This window comes from Trichosurus vulpecula, chromosome 2 (assembly GCF_011100635.1).
Source record: "Trichosurus vulpecula isolate mTriVul1 chromosome 2, mTriVul1.pri, whole genome shotgun sequence".
In the NCBI taxonomy this organism is placed as follows: domain Eukaryota; kingdom Metazoa; phylum Chordata; class Mammalia; order Diprotodontia; family Phalangeridae; genus Trichosurus; species Trichosurus vulpecula.
In genome coordinates this window covers 62,222,984-62,237,794 of record NC_050574.1, presented here as the reverse complement: position 1 = coordinate 62,237,794, position 14,811 = coordinate 62,222,984, and the positions used below count along the sequence as shown (strand labels likewise).

Below are 14,811 nucleotides of genomic sequence, written 5' to 3'. Positions count from 1 at the left end.
ATGCTGTCTGAGGGGGATGTTCCCTCTGCAAAGCTGGGGTCCTAGAAGCTACAGGAAGGCCTGCTGAAAAGGATGGGGCCCTGGAAGGGGGAGGGCCTGTTCCACTGGGCCTTGCTGGGGAAGAAAGAACATTTTCCAAACAGGAAAAACAGCGTCGGGATTTCCAGAGGCAGATTTTCTCCTCTCTGGGACCCCAACCCCAATCTCAGAGATTCCCCTTGGCAAACCAGCATCCCTGCCTCACCACCCTCTCCACTATCACCACCAGCTAGGAGAGGGGTGCTTCATCTTTTTGCATCATGGGCCCTTTTGTCAGTCTAGGGAACCCTATGGAGCCCGTCTCAGAATAGCGTTTCAGTGCATAAAATAAAATCCATAGGATTACTAAGGAAACCAATTTTATTGGAATGCAGTTCTCAAGATATATTTTTAAACCAAGTTCATGGACTCCAAGTGAAGAAACCCAGAGCTAGGAGGTCAGCCACCCTTCCTCGCTCTCCACGATCCGGGCTGGGGCAACGGCGGCGGGGCAGAGCGGGAGCCCGCCTCGTTCCTCCGTTTCTCTGCCCCAACCGCCCGCCCCCTCGGGCCGCACGCGGTGCTGCCAGCGGCCAGGCGGAAACTACAACTCCCGGCATGCTCCGGGCCGAGCTCTCCCTGGGGTTCCGGATGGTGAGCAGGGAAGGTAAGCCGAGCTCACAGTCGGCAGGGGCAGCAGCAGCAGCAGTAGCAGCAGCAGAGGCAGTGGTGGCGGTGGCGGCGGCGGCGGCGGAGGAGACTGAGAAAGCCAGGCAGGGAGAGGGAGAGGGAGAAGGGAGGGAGAGAGCCAAAAAGAGGAGAGCCAGGCGAGAGCCAGGCAGCCAGCACCTACATCTACTGGGAGGGAGACAGACAGACGGCCAGGAGGGCAGACACACAGACAGCTAGACACCCGCACAGCCCCAGCGCTACAAAGCGGAGGCACCAGAAGGCAGGAGGAGGAGAGAGGAGGGGAGGGGAGGGGAGGGGGCCTGGTGGGAGGGGGAGAGAGAAAGGGAGAGAGGGAGAGAGAGAGAGAGGAGAGGAGAGAGAGAGGGAAGGAGGGAGGGAGGGAAGGAAAAGAGGGAGGGAAGGAGGGGGGAAATCCAGCTACCACCACCCAAAGCCAACCTCTGCTTTCTGTCCTCATTTCCTTTATCCACCCAGCCCCGCGCCCGGAGGGAGGCTCTAGTCTAGCTAGACAGACAGCCACAGGGACAGACAGACGGTCAGGGAGAGAGAGAGGGGCGCTCAGGGGAGGATTTGGAAGAGGAGGAGGACTGCCTGCCGAGAGAAGATTTTTCTCCCAGGTTTGCAGTTGGGGAGGGGGCGGGAGGGGTGGTCCAGCGCCGTGTGTGTGAGTGTGACTGTGGGTGAGTGTGTGTGTGCACGCGCGCGCGCGGCAGCTGGAAGGGGTTTTTTTTGGGGGGGGGGCGAGCCCCGGGCCCCCGGAGAGAAAGGGATAGAGAAAAGCAGAGCGAGAGAGCGGGCGAGGGGAGGGCGGAGGAGGAGGAGGAGGGAGGAGGGGGACCACCATGTCCAGGGGAGTTAGCCGAGGAGATAGAAACGCTGTCAGTGCTGGCGGCCAGCGGCGCTGAGAGCTCCGTGACTCTCCCCAGCAGCCGCCGAGAGCCCGCGTCGCCGGAAGAGAGCGGTCCCCCCGGAGGCCCGGCCCGGCTAGGCTCGGCTTGGCAGGAGCGAGCCCCGGACGGAGCCCAGCAGTTCGGTGAGTCCTGCAGCCTCGGCTCCCCCCCTTCCCTCCTCCCCATCCTCTACTCCTCCCCCTCCCCCTCCCCCTCCTCCTCCTCCTCCGCTCCCTCCCAGCCGCAGGACCGCCGGGGTCTTTTGTGTGGCCCCCCTCCCGGGGTGGCCCCGGCCCCCGCCCCCCGCGCCTCCCGCCGTCGCTCCCCGGCCCCGCGGCTGCGGTGCTCGCGGTGCCGTCTGTCTTTGTTTGCGCGCGGGGCGGCCGCTCAGCCTGGCTGGCAGAGCCGGGCAAGGGAGGGGAGGGGAGCGGAGCGGAGCCCGGGCGGCTGGGGCGGGGGGGCGGTTCTCGGGTTTCCTGGCTGCCCCGCAGCTCTCACGGCTCTGGGGCGATGGGCCCCCGGTGTTGCTTCTCGCCCCTTTCCTCTCCTCCCTGCCTGCCGCCCCCCCCCCCCCCCACTTCCCACCTTCCCACTTCCCCACCTCTTCTCTGCCTTTGGATTTCGAACTGTAAATTGCTTCAGCGATTCGGGAATGTGACTGGGAGGGGGGGAGAAGGGGGACGGCGACTGTGGGAGGGGTAAACGAGGCAGGATTTGAGGATCTGCAAGGGGGGCGGGGACTGCAGAGGGAGGGGGTTCCCCTCCCTTTGCCCCCGAATCCCCAAGTTCCTCCGACTCCCGAGAGTTGAAGGATGGGGGCCGGGGATTGTCGAGGGAGACGTTTGGGGGGCCGAAGGGGAGCCGAAATCTAGGTCGGGGAGCCCAGGAGGTGGGCCCAGCTACCTGTCTGTCTTACAAAGTCGGTTCACTTTTGCATAAATAAATAAATAATGGCTCTCCTGAATGCGTTTCCTTTTGGGCTCTGATTGAAGAGGCCCTTGCTGGGCTGGACCCCCTCCCTCCCTTCCCCCCCACCCCCAGGTCACTGAGTGACAGCTGTCAGCGGGGCAGGGGCCAGGGGAAGTTGGCAGATTCTGGATGAGAAAGCCTTTCCCCAGGGGCCAGCCTCCCACCTTCCCCCTGGCGAGGTGGAGAAGAGAGGCAGGGGGCAGGCGCTGGCTGTCTGTAGGAAAGAGCCCTGTTTCCTGCACTACAGGAAAGGGCCGATATCCAGCAGGGGTATGGGGGAGGAGGAGGACTGGCTGAAGAGGAGGGGGGGGGTCTCCTTCTCTGCACCCCCCCTGCCCTGACCCCAGGGCCCCTGCTGGGCTGGGCTGGTGGGATGAACAGGCCAGGCCCCAGCCAGCTGGAGGGAAGGAAGGATGTGGGGATGGGCTTGGCTCAAATGGAGTGCAGGGGCAGTCCCCCTGGGGGCAGAGAGCGGGCACCAGAACTGGTGGGGGCAGGAATTCTGTACCACAGACCCCAGGGGGCTGGGGCTGGACCAGATGTTGAAGGGAGCAGGGGGGAGAGGGGAACCTGGCAAGAATAGCTCTGTCCTTTCCCTGGGGAGGGTGGTGAGAGAAGGAGGAATAAGAAAAGGCAGCCAGCACCGTGCCTGGGGCCCTCCAGATTGAGCTGGTAGCCAATGCAGGGGTCTGGGCTGTGCTGGGAACAAAGCTCAGTGCCCAGGCTCCCCTTCTGCACCAGCGGCTGCCTGGCAGTGCCAACCATAGCTGGGCCCAGGCACCACTGTGAGAAGCATTGCCCAAGCAGATTCTTGGGTCTCCTGTTGAGGAGGCATGGTTCTTGCCTGCCCACCCTCCACCTAGGCTGGGCCCCCTGCTGGGGGTAAAGACAGTGGCCACCCTCATGCTCCTGCTCCCTGAGGTACCTGGGTCTCTTGACACAAAGAAGGGGAACTTGGGGGGGGGTCTCTGCCAGATGTTTCCCTGGTGCCTGGTAGAATTGGCCTGAGGGTCACAAGCACAGGCCTCACGCAGGGGTCACAGTTACATGTGAGTGGGATGGAGTGACTCGTCCTTCAGGGCTGGGGACTATCTGTGACACTGTATTCTATGAGGAGAGCTTGGGGTGCTCCATTATTGGGATGTAGCTGGAGTATAGGGACCCCAGGACTCTGTATGTATGTGCGTACAGGTACTTCTGGTGTGGAATGGTCATCTCTGCTAGCTCACCTGCCACCTCATGGTTTGGGGGCTGTCATAGAGGGACAGAGGTGAGAACTCTGTCTAGGCTCTCCCCAGGCCCCCCTCACCCCACCCCGAGGAGCTGGTGTGTATTGACCCTCCAGTCTTTGAGCAGATACATATTTATTTTCATACTAATGGAAAATCAAACTCAATAGTCACTGGAATTCATATTTTTCCTTTGGGTCAATAACCTGAGTGACCCCTAGGGACAGGCGGGCAGCTTGCCCCAGTGCTCCTCCTCTCAGATGCCTGGGAGGGGAGGGCGATGAAGGATTGGCTCTTGATAGCCGGCCAAGGCCAACGGGCACCAGTCCAGACTGGTAAAGGCTTTGACCAAACTGAGGGGGGCAGTATAGGTGATGTGGGTGGGAAATGGTGGGGGGGGGCACAGGTGTTAGGGAGGGGGAGACAGAGCTGGGGTGTGGTCTAACCTCTCCTTGCCATCATTCTCTTGCTTTTCTGGTCCATGCCTGGGGTTCCCCCTGGTGGCCCCCTCCCTCCCAGCCGGCCTACTCGTCCACGTGCAGATATTTATTTTCCGTAGTAAAATCCATTTTTAATGCCGTTACTTTTGAAATAATATAGAGAGAAACAAATGCAATGTGTTTAAGCTGCCCTCTGTGAGTTTTTAATGTGATCTATGGTGGAGGCAATGATGGAAGGAGCTGCTGTGCTCTGGGGTAATTTGGTGTCGTAAAGAAAAACAGCCTGCCATTTACTGTGTTCGCTAGGGAGCTGGGGCAGCGGAGGGGCAGAGCTGGCCTGCCTCCCCCTGGGAGAGATGGGGCTGGGGTCACCCTCCTTGAGCTGGGAGCTTCAAGGGCTGGGGACTGAGTGGTGTTCCTGTGGCCTCTGGCAGACTTTGTCAGAGCCCCCTGGAGTTGCCCACTGCTGGGCAGGGAGATACCAAGAGACTGGGTCATCATGCTTCCCCCCCTCCTATCTTGGCTGGAGGTTGGGGAGGGGGGGACTCAGTTGTAAAGAAGATTCAAGGACAGGGCCTCTCCCTGGTGCCTGTTTCTGTGGGCACGGATCCCAGCTGTGCTGCCCAGCCCTCAGCATAGGGCGTTTGGGGGGCATGGGCCTGGGAAGGAGGAGGTTCCCCTGAGGAGGCTTCTCATAGGGAGGGGAACAAGCTTTGAAAACAGGCTTTTTAGAATCGTTGCCTCCTTCCCAGCTTAGCCTGGGGCTCTGACCCCCAGGGTTTATACCCTGTTACCCCTTGCCTGTTGCTGTCCCTGTGGGCAACAAATCACTGACCGCTAGAGCTGGAAGGAGCCTTAGAACGGAAAACCCTGAATATACAATGTTAAACCTGGAAGGCAACTTGGAACATAAGGACATTAGAATAGAGAATGTTGGAATTAGAAATCACCTTAGAACAGGGGCTCTTCCCCTGGAATCTGCGAACTTGGTGCTGTTTTAAAAACTGCGTTTTCCATATTATTGGTCTCCTTTGTAATCCTATGGATTTTATTTTATGCATTTGAAAAACTGATTCTGAGAAGGGGTCCAAAAGCTTACTCACACTGCCAGAGGGGTCCATAACACAGAAACACTTAAGAGTCCTTGTCTCAGGACCTGGAAAGGACCTTAGAATATAGAATTTAGAGTTTGGAATTTTCTACTCTAATGACAGCTCTTTAATAATTCAAGTGCCCTGGAGACAACTTTTGGTAGGAGGGACCCAGTCAGTACCCCCTGGTGAATGCCATCTACCAGTCCCAGCCTCCCAAGGCCAAATGATATGGTCCCAGGAGAGCCTGTGCCCTTAGCCTCCTCCTGCCCTCTGAAGTCTGTGGTAAAATAGACTCTCGCCCCTGACCTGCTGGGATCTTGGGAGTATCAGGTCCGAAAGACCCCCTTAAATGGTAGACCCAATCCTGTCCTATGTCCTTTTGCAGGAGGCTGGTACCAAGAGAGCTGGGAAGCCAGGGTGAGGCAAGGTTGGGGAGGGCAGGAGGGAGCCACGGAAGAGATGTTGCTAATGCCAGCAGATGGACAAACCCCCCCACCCAGGGAGAGAGCAGGAGAAGTGGGGGTGTGAAGGGAGGTGGTAGGAGAGGGCGAGAGGAGAGAAGAGACACAGAGAGAGGAGGGAGAGGGAGAAAGAGGAAGACACTGAAGAGAGAAGAATTGAGGAAAGAGGGAGAGAGAGAAAAGAGAGAGAGGGAGAAAAAGAGACAGAGACTGAGGAAAGAGGGAAGGAGGAAAAGAAGTGAGACAGACAGACAGAGACAGACAGAAAGAAAGAGACATAGGCAGCCACTGTATAACAAGTGGTGGAAGTGCCAGATATAGCCAGGGGCAGGTGGTGAGAGGGTAAGCAGGAACCACAGGCAGATGAGGGGAAGAGTCACCAGCAGTGGGCAGATACACATACCCAGGAGGGGTGGTGATACGAAAAGCTATGTAGTCTTGGAGAAGCAGAGAACTCCCCCCCTCCTTTTCCTGCCCCCCCCCCCATGAGGAAGCCAATATAGACAAGAGATACTCTGGGCTCTCTTCATTGTAAATGAATGGGCCAATGTAGGGGGAGGGGGGATGCCAATGGCCCTTTCAAAAAGAGAATCTCTCAGTGGTAGGTGTGTTTGAAGTGGGGAAGAGGAAGGGGGAGGAGTGGAACAAGCAAACTCCAGGGGACATTTAACTTCTGATCTGGTCCCAGAATGTGGAGGAAGCCCTAGCCTCTCCCCAGACGCAGACTGAAAAAAGAAAAACGAAGTTCAAGGGGGTCTTTGGTGACTGTGGAGGCAAAGCCCCCTGAGGGCAGGGCCTGGCCAGTTGTTTATAGCCCATGCGTCCATCCAAGTGAGTGTAAAAGTGGGGGAAGGCTAGGCTAAGGAGTGTAGGGCGAGGGGCAGGGCCTTTTGGGAGGAGAGTGGGTGGCCTTGTGGCCAAGCCTGGGGAAGTGGAGGTGGCCAGGGCCCCCCAGGGTGGGCGGGCTGGCAGGCTGGCAAGAGAGGGGAGGGGAATCAGTGAGTCAGCCTTCCAGGAGCTCAGGAAGGAGCGGCAGAGCCAGGCAGGAGGCTCAGTGCTGAGAAGACTAGCCTGGGGGTCAGGCAATAGTTCTGGCAGTCACTTGTTATGTGACCTTGGACATCCCCCCCTCTTTGGGCCTCAATTTCTTCCTCGGTAAAGTGAAGAGGTTGGATCAGATGAGTTCTTCAGGGCCCCTCCAGCCCTGGGAGTCTTATGTTAGTGCTGACATTCTCATTCTATGCCCATGAGCAAAGAAGGCAGGATGGAAAATTAAGTGTAGGAGAGAAAGAGGAGCCTCTTGAGAAAGGCTGGGGGAAACCATAGGAGACAGCCTCCGGGAGCTAGCCTTAGCAGTGGAGTCAGTTGAAGCCGGGGTGGACTTTGTCTGGGGCTGGGTCCCCAGGGCTCAGCCTGTCCTCTGACAAAAAGGCTCAGTCCCACTCTGGACCTTCACTTTCCCCAATTCCTTCTGTGCCAGGTTCCTGGGAACCTTAGTTTTTCTCATCTGTGGACTGGGTATAAGGTGGGAACTTCTGACAGGTTGCCTACAGGTGGTTGGAAACTAGGTCTCCAGCAGGTATGGGGTACAGGTGGGACCAAGTAGCTACGGGCAGGGAAGAGTCCAATAATAGTGGCAGGCACTGGATGCCCAGGCAGTGAGGGTCACAAATTAGGTCCCAAACCATCTCCTGGAATTCCCTGGAAGGAAGGAGCCCTGGGTGTCTACATCCCTTAGACTTTGAAGGAAGGTATACTTCTCCTGGGCAGCCTATCTTTGAATAGAGGCCAGGGTCCACCAACTGTGGTCATGACCTTGGGCTCCAGGAAGCGGTGCTAAGGGGGGACACTTGATACTGGTAACCTTTAATGCTGGTGGGAGTTAGGAGGAAGGTAGTGAGTGACCTGGGTATTTACAATTGTGGAATGTCACACTTGGAAGGGAACTTAAAATATGGAATGTTGGAACATGGAAGTCAGAACCAGGAGGGAACCCAGAATGTCAGAGGTGGGAGGGCTCTTAGAACAGAGAATGTCAGAACTGGGAGGGCTCTTAGGACAGAGAATGTCAGAGGTGGGAGGGCCCTTAGAACACAGAATGTCAGGGCTGGGAGGGCCCTTAGAACACAGAATGTCAGAGCTGGGAGGGCCCTTAGAATGCAGAATGTCAGAGCTGGGAGGGTCCAAGAACACAGATTGTCAGAGCTAAGAGGCCTTTAGAACATGGAATGTTAGAACTGAAAATGACCTTAGAATGAAGAATGTTAGAACTCAAAGTTAGAACTGTGTTTAGAACACAGTGTCAGAGCTGGGAAGAGCCTTAGGACAGAGAACTGAGATGGACCTTAGAATACAGAATGGTAGAGAGGGAAGGGACCATTCTAATTGTCTCATTTTCCAGGCCCCAGGGGAAAAGAAATGCTTTGCCTTAGGTTAATTTATCTGGGTTTATTGGGCATCTGGGACATCCTGAGTTTTGGTTTTCAGGTAAAAGGTCAGCTCCTTAGGAAGACAGCTAAAGGTGTGAGATATCCCAGGACCAGCCTCATCTATGTAACCCAAGGGTCAGCTGGGGTCTGTGTAGACCCAGGCAGGGCTTGAAGGCAGTACTAGACAAGGCAGAACTCAGATCCAGGCTGAACCAGGTACTCCACCCCACTCTATGTCTAACAGCAGGGCCCGAGGGCCTGGTCGCAGGGGCCTGGCAAGGAGCTATTCCTGAGTGAGCTGGGGAGGCATGGGTCCTGGCCAGGCTGGGAGCTCATCCAGGACCCTGGGGAGGGGGCCCTCATGGATACTGGTAGGGAGCCTTTGAAGCCTCAGGGGCCAAACAGGGGCCAAACCTCAGAGCACCCCAAGCCTTCCCCCCACCCTTCCAGAGTGGGAGGGGTCCCCTGAGACCAGAGAAGGGAGGGGAGGGGGCCCCCCAGTCCCCAGCTGACAGGAAGCACTTAGTCTCAGCCCCTCCCTCCCCTGAGGCCTGGGCTCCCCTGGTGCCCTCTCCTCCCAGGCGCCTCTGGGTCCTAATGCCTTCTAGCTTCACTCTGGCCACAGGCCCAGGGCTCACTGGTTCCTGCCGAACCCCTCCCCTATCAGTCATGGGGGCCTTGGAGAAGGACTCTAGCTAAGGCCTTTTCTCAGGACCCCACCCCCCACTACCCCCCAAGGGCTTGAATCCTTCACTTAGTCTTAGCTTTATCTCTTTGACTCCCAGCTCTGATCTGTCCCCCCACCCCACACATACAAACACACAGCCAACTCTGGGGTCCTTAGGGGGGAATCCTAGGGGGAGGGGCCTGCTCTGCAGCTGGCTTGGCCTCTCCATCTCCTCCCAGCCCAGCTGCCACTGAAGCCTCTAGAAGCTGCTACTCTGGCCCTGGCTCCCTCCAGTACCCCTCCCCCCAACCTGAGCAGGGCCTGGGCCAGGAAGGGGACTCACTGACCGAAGGGGACTCACTGACCACAGGGGACGTGGCCGCTGACATACATACACAGACTAACAGACAAGAGATGGAAGCCTCTGTGTGGACAGATGGATGCATGAACAGATGGACAGAGAGACACACACACAGATGGAGACAGATGGACATGGACAGAGAGAGACAGACAGAAATGGAGACTGACCAATAGATACATAGACAGAAGAAACAGGCAGATGGACCAAGAGACAGACAGACAGACAGACAGACAGACAGAGACAAACACAGACAGGAATAGGCATGGGCAGAGGGAGGCTCAGAGAACCAGAGTCCGCATGGTTTGGATGGAAGATTCAAAGATGTTCTCTCTCCTTCTTTTGCTTCTCCCTCCCTGCTGCCTGACTCCTCCCCTCATCTATGTGGGCCAGGGGCTTCTACAGCCCTAAATCCCTAGTCCCAGTACTCTTCTGATATTCTTTTGAACTCTGGGTCATGAGAAGGAGCACCGAGTGAGCACTCCTGGTATATACCCTGTCCCACCACCCAACGCTGTCCCCCCCAGGTCAGGTTATTATTGTTAAAGTCATGGTGCAGAGCCAGGCCATACAGAGATATGAAGAGAAAGACAGTGAGATTAACCCAGCTCCCTCCTGCTAAGCCACTCATTCACACACTTGTCATACAAACCATACAAATGTCCTGATTCTCTCTCTCTCTCTCTCTCTCTCTCTCTCTCTCTCTCTCTGTCCTCTCTTCTATCTTCTCTCCCTCCCCGCTTTCTGTCTGTCTGACTAATACACACAAGCAAACACACACACAGAGTTACAAACACTTTTGTCTTTTCCATCCTGGCTGGGAGAGACACACATCTCTGACACACAAACACTCTGACCCCCTGTGCTCACATGTACATACAACCCTTGTGTCACACACAAACACACACACACACTTTTGTCACACCCACAGAGTTTGTCTCTCACTTAAACATAGTCTCACACCTACACACACATCGACCCCCACACTTGTAGATGTGCATATATTCTTATGTCTCACACAGACTCCCTGAGACATAGATATAACATCTTATCCCCCTCCCTGGTCAGGATTGAGGAGACCAGTAGTTTAGGGGCAGAGCCCTAGAGTGAGTTTCTGGGAAGAAGTAAAAGGGTTTGGGTGAGGAGAAGGTGCTCCCCACAGAGCTGGACACCCAGGTGGGGGGGGGAATTGTGGCCCAAGGGAAGACTCCCCTAACAGGTAGGGGCCCCCTGGGGAGGGGCAGAGCCTAGGCCAGCTACACAGGAAGAGGCTGCTGGGTTGGGTAAAGCAAGAGAAAAAAAATATTCCATAACCCCCCCATCTCTTCCCTGCAGGGTCTTGGGGGGGACACAGCACACAAGTGAGGGTGTACCCAGGTAGAGGCCTGACATACAAACACGTAGGCATAGACAAAATGCTGCTCCCTGCCTGTCTTGGCTGCCACCTCCCCACCCCAATCCTGGGGCTGGAGGCCCAGGAGTTGACCTGAAGACTCCCTCCTCCTCCTGCCTCCCCTTCCCTAGCAGGCCTCTGACCTCAAAGCCCCAGGGAACTGGATGCCTGGCTGGCTCCCCCACCCCCCATCCTAGTACTGCGTGTGCCCCCACTCCTCTCCTCTCTTCTGCCTGGCGTCAGTGGTTTCTGAGGAGCTGAGAACAATTCACAAGGCCTGTTTTCATGCCCCCCCCCACCTCCCTCCTTGCCTGTGATGCTTCAAACATAGCGATGCCCTAAAGGCAGCAAGGAGGCTGCTCTCTCCACCACTAAATATCTGAAGGCAGATGGGTGGGCTGGAATCTGCTCCCGCCCCCCCCCCCCCCCAGGGAGCCAGCAAGGAAGAGAGGAGGAGGGAGCTGTGCTCAGGCCCTGGGCACAGGCACAGACAGATGGACCTGGGGCCTGTTCTCTCTCCCTCCTCCCAAACTCTGGGCCAGGCTTGGGAGAGGCCTGTTCCTTGCAAGTGAAACATCTCTGACATGTCCTCCCCCCCAACTCCTGTGAAGTGCCTCTGGAAGCGTGCACACCTTACAGCCCCGCCCCCAACAGCCTCATTTTCTGCAGCTTTAGCCCCCCTACCTCTCTGCTCCAAACAGTCATCAACTACCTGCAACTACGTGGATACCCCCAGCACCCCCTGTGCTCAATTGTTACACACACACACACACCCCTCAAACACACATCTCTGAGTTCCTTTTTTTTGTCTTCCCTATAAACACCTCTTGCCAAAACACATCCCATCACTCAGAGAACCTCATCCCCTATACAGCTCTATAGCCACTGGCAGCCACCTCCTTCGAACACAAAGGTTCCCCACAGCCAGTCCTCCAACCAGACCCTTCCAAAGCACATGTTTGCACCTCCAGAAACCTCCTTATCTTTCACACACAGATCCCTGTAGCAGCATCCCCAAACACACACACACACACACACACACACACACACACACACACACACACACACACACATTTTGGTGGGAAGTTTCAGAGGAAGCCATAGTGACTTCCCCTTACAGGCCCCCTCAGACCCTCCTGCACAAAGCCCCTAAAATCTGCTGACCCACTCATCTTCACACATAAATTGCCTACTACCCAACAATGCCTCCAAAATATACAAACAGATTGTCTAGAGTCCCCTACATGTACTTCTCAAAAGCACTCTTCCCTCCCCTCTGCCTTCACCTCATCCATAGTCTTTTTCATTTTACCCACATCTCCTTTCCCATACACCCCTGTTTCTCTGGGACATGGTACCCACACCAGCGCAGACGGCTCCAGCCTCTCTGTCTATCTGTCTCTGTCTCTCTCCTGCCCACTCCTTTCCCACTTCCCAGAGGCCCCTCTTACCCGAGTCTCCTCCCTCCCCTCCCCACCCCAGGGAGGCACTGGCATTCCTTGACCGGGAAACCCTACTTTGGGACAATGAAGCCCAACTCTGTTTGGGTTGGTCCCAGGGACCACTCTCCCTCAACCTTGCCTTTTGGGGAGGATTCTTGAGGAAGATTAGGGGGCAACCACAGCTACTCCAGATAGCTTCCCTGAGCATGATCTCAAAGCACCTTATCTCAGCCAGTAGCACTTGGACTGCAGTAGCTTGGGGGTAGGGGTAGGGAGCAGGGAATGATTGTTGTCTGAAGACCCAAAAGTTGACCCCAGGAGGCTCATCTGGGAAATTGATCTCCTGGGGGGTTCACCTTGGGCACTCAGCAACCCCCTCCCTCTTTAGAGTGACTGAAGTCAGATGTCTGCTGACCTCTGGGGAGCCAGAGAGATCAGAGAGGGGGCCCTCATCCCACCCTCTCCAGAGCCAGGCAGGGAGGGCTGCAGATCCTGGCCTCTGTCTCTCCCCCCCCCAGCAGCACCCCCCAGAACGGGAGTGCATTCCCGACAGCGAAGGTTACTCTAATAGATGCATTATTTTAAACGGAATCTCCGCCATCTGTTCCACCCCCTAATTATGAATGCACAGAAACTGCTTCAGCCCCTGCAAGGAGAGAAGAGTGATTTAAAGGCCTGGGCGGGGGCTGCTGCTTCCTGCATCTGGTGGGGGGGGGGATGCAGAATATCCTATGTCATGGCCAAGGGCCCCCCCATCCCTATACATCCCTGGCCCAAATTTACATCTTTGGTGTCCTGGGATGGTTTAGGGTTCCCTCAGCCCCTATTCATCACTGCTGCCCCATGAGGTAAAAATGAGGAGGACAGGGGATTGGCTTGGAGAGATGGGGGGGTAGCAGGCAGCCAGGGACCTCAGCTGGGCTTGGGGGTACTGTAGGAAGCAAGGGCATCTGCTATTTTCTCTGTCTGGCAAGGCCCCCCTTGTCTCCCCACTCCACCCCCCAAGCCCTGGGGAAGCAAGGCTCCATTAGGGGCCTTGAAAAATTTAGTGACATTGATTGTATCTCTCTCTGGCCAGCCTTCTAGGCCCCAGGGAGCAGTGGGCACAGCGCCTGGCCCTAGCATCACCCCCCTCCCCTCAGCAGAGGATGGGAGAGTCAGAGGAAAGGGGAGCAGACAGGAGCCAGGCTTGGGGAGAAGGCCTCTCTCTGGTCAGTCTTTGCCCTGCCCTGGCCGTGGGGCCTCTCAGTGACCTTTCTGCTCCAGGCTCACCTGTATGGCCCAGTTTACAAGGTGCTTTAACATGGAGTACTGACACTGATGGACATGCATGTGCCCCGTTCAGCCACAGGCATTTGGGGAGAGCAGTGAGTCAGTGCCACCATGACCACAGTGGAATGGGGTGGGGGCCTTGGGGAAGTGTAGACAGAGTCAGCCCTTGGAAGGCTCTGAGTTGAGGGAGGGGGGCAGGGTTCACCAGGGGATAGGTGAGTGAAGTGCAAAGGGGGCAGAGTCCATCTGCCTACCTGAGGTGGAAGGAGAGGGATGGGGGTAGCAGCTATGGTGGGGGAGAGCCGTGGCCGAAGGCCGGCCTTGGCCGTGCCCATCTGCCCGTGGGCGTCAGGCCCCAGCTCGGCGGGCAGACTGCAGCAGATGCATGAGCACTGCAGGGAGAGAGAGCGAGGTTGGGTTGGAGGAATTTTAAAGATTGCTGTAGGCGGAGGGTCTCCGACCCCCCTGTGGAGATGGGCAGTCATGCAGAAGTAATCCTGTGGCTTGCTGCCTGCCTGGAGGAGAAGAGAGGGGAGCAGTCGAGGTGGTAAGGGGAGAAACAGGAGGGGAGTGGGGCAGGGAGGCCTCCCTCAGCCAGCCTCAGGCAAGGCTGAAGAAGGGGAGACCCTGACCTTGTGGGAGCCAAGACACCCCCAGAGTCACTGACCCATGGGCCAGCAGGGCTGGGAGGCAGGAAGTTGGGGCCACTCCAGCTCTTCTGGACTCCTGGTTGCAATGAAGGGTTCAGAGACCTGCTTCCTGGGTTTCCAGACCTAGAATGAATAGCTAGATGGCCAGATGGAGAATGTGGGCTTCCAGAGGAGAGGGCAGTCATGTGTGTGTGTGTGTGTGTGTGTGTGTGTATGTGTGTATGTATCTATGTGAAGTGGGAGGGGTTTCCCAGTGAACTGGCCAGAATTCTCTCCTTAGGGAGAGAAGAAATGCTGACCTAACTCTCTTCCTCTTCTCCCTTTCCTGTGCCCTTGACTGGCACATGCCCCCACCCAGCCCTTTGGCTCTGGAGGGGCTGGGTCTGCAAGACTGACCAGGGCAGGAACATGGCAGCTGTTGCTCATTCTCAGTTTTATAAATAATGCAACATGAAGATGCAGACCCTGGGGATCCGCTCACAGGAGCCTCAGGAAGGTTGGGGAGGCGGGGCAGCCCAGGCCCAGTCACCTTGGGGTAGGAGGGATTACAGCTTGTTATGGGCGCCACTCACTCAACTCAGAGCCATTGGGATATGGAGCATAAGGGAACTCCCCCAGTCCCTGTCTCCCCAACCTACCTCTTCCCTCCTTCTGTGTGACCTTGGGCTAGTGGCACTCCCTCTCTGGGCTGAGGGGAGGGAGAAGAGAGGGGAGAAATGAGACAGAGAGGCTCTGTGAGTGTGTGTGTGTGTGTGTGTGTGTGTAAAACCAAGATAATTGGCAGCTGGCTGAGCCAATTCCAGGTC

At 56.7% G+C, this 14,811-nt stretch overlaps 1 protein-coding gene across 3 annotated transcripts in view; it reads left to right on the top strand.

Annotated features, from left to right (window-relative positions):
- Positions 1-1,187: 1,187 nt before the first annotated feature.
- The window catches only part of AHDC1 (AT-hook DNA binding motif containing 1), an 86,690-nt gene continuing 73,066 nt past the window's right edge, over positions 1,188-14,811 (top strand). For 2 of the 3 annotated variants that reach the window (XM_036742428.1, XM_036742426.1), the window contains exons 1-2: positions 1,188-1,328; positions 1,638-1,744. The gene's annotated coding sequence lies outside the window, so the exon portion shown is untranslated. The remainder of the gene's footprint in view (positions 1,329-1,637; positions 1,745-14,811) is intronic. The other variant, XM_036742429.1, reaches the window with a different exon arrangement.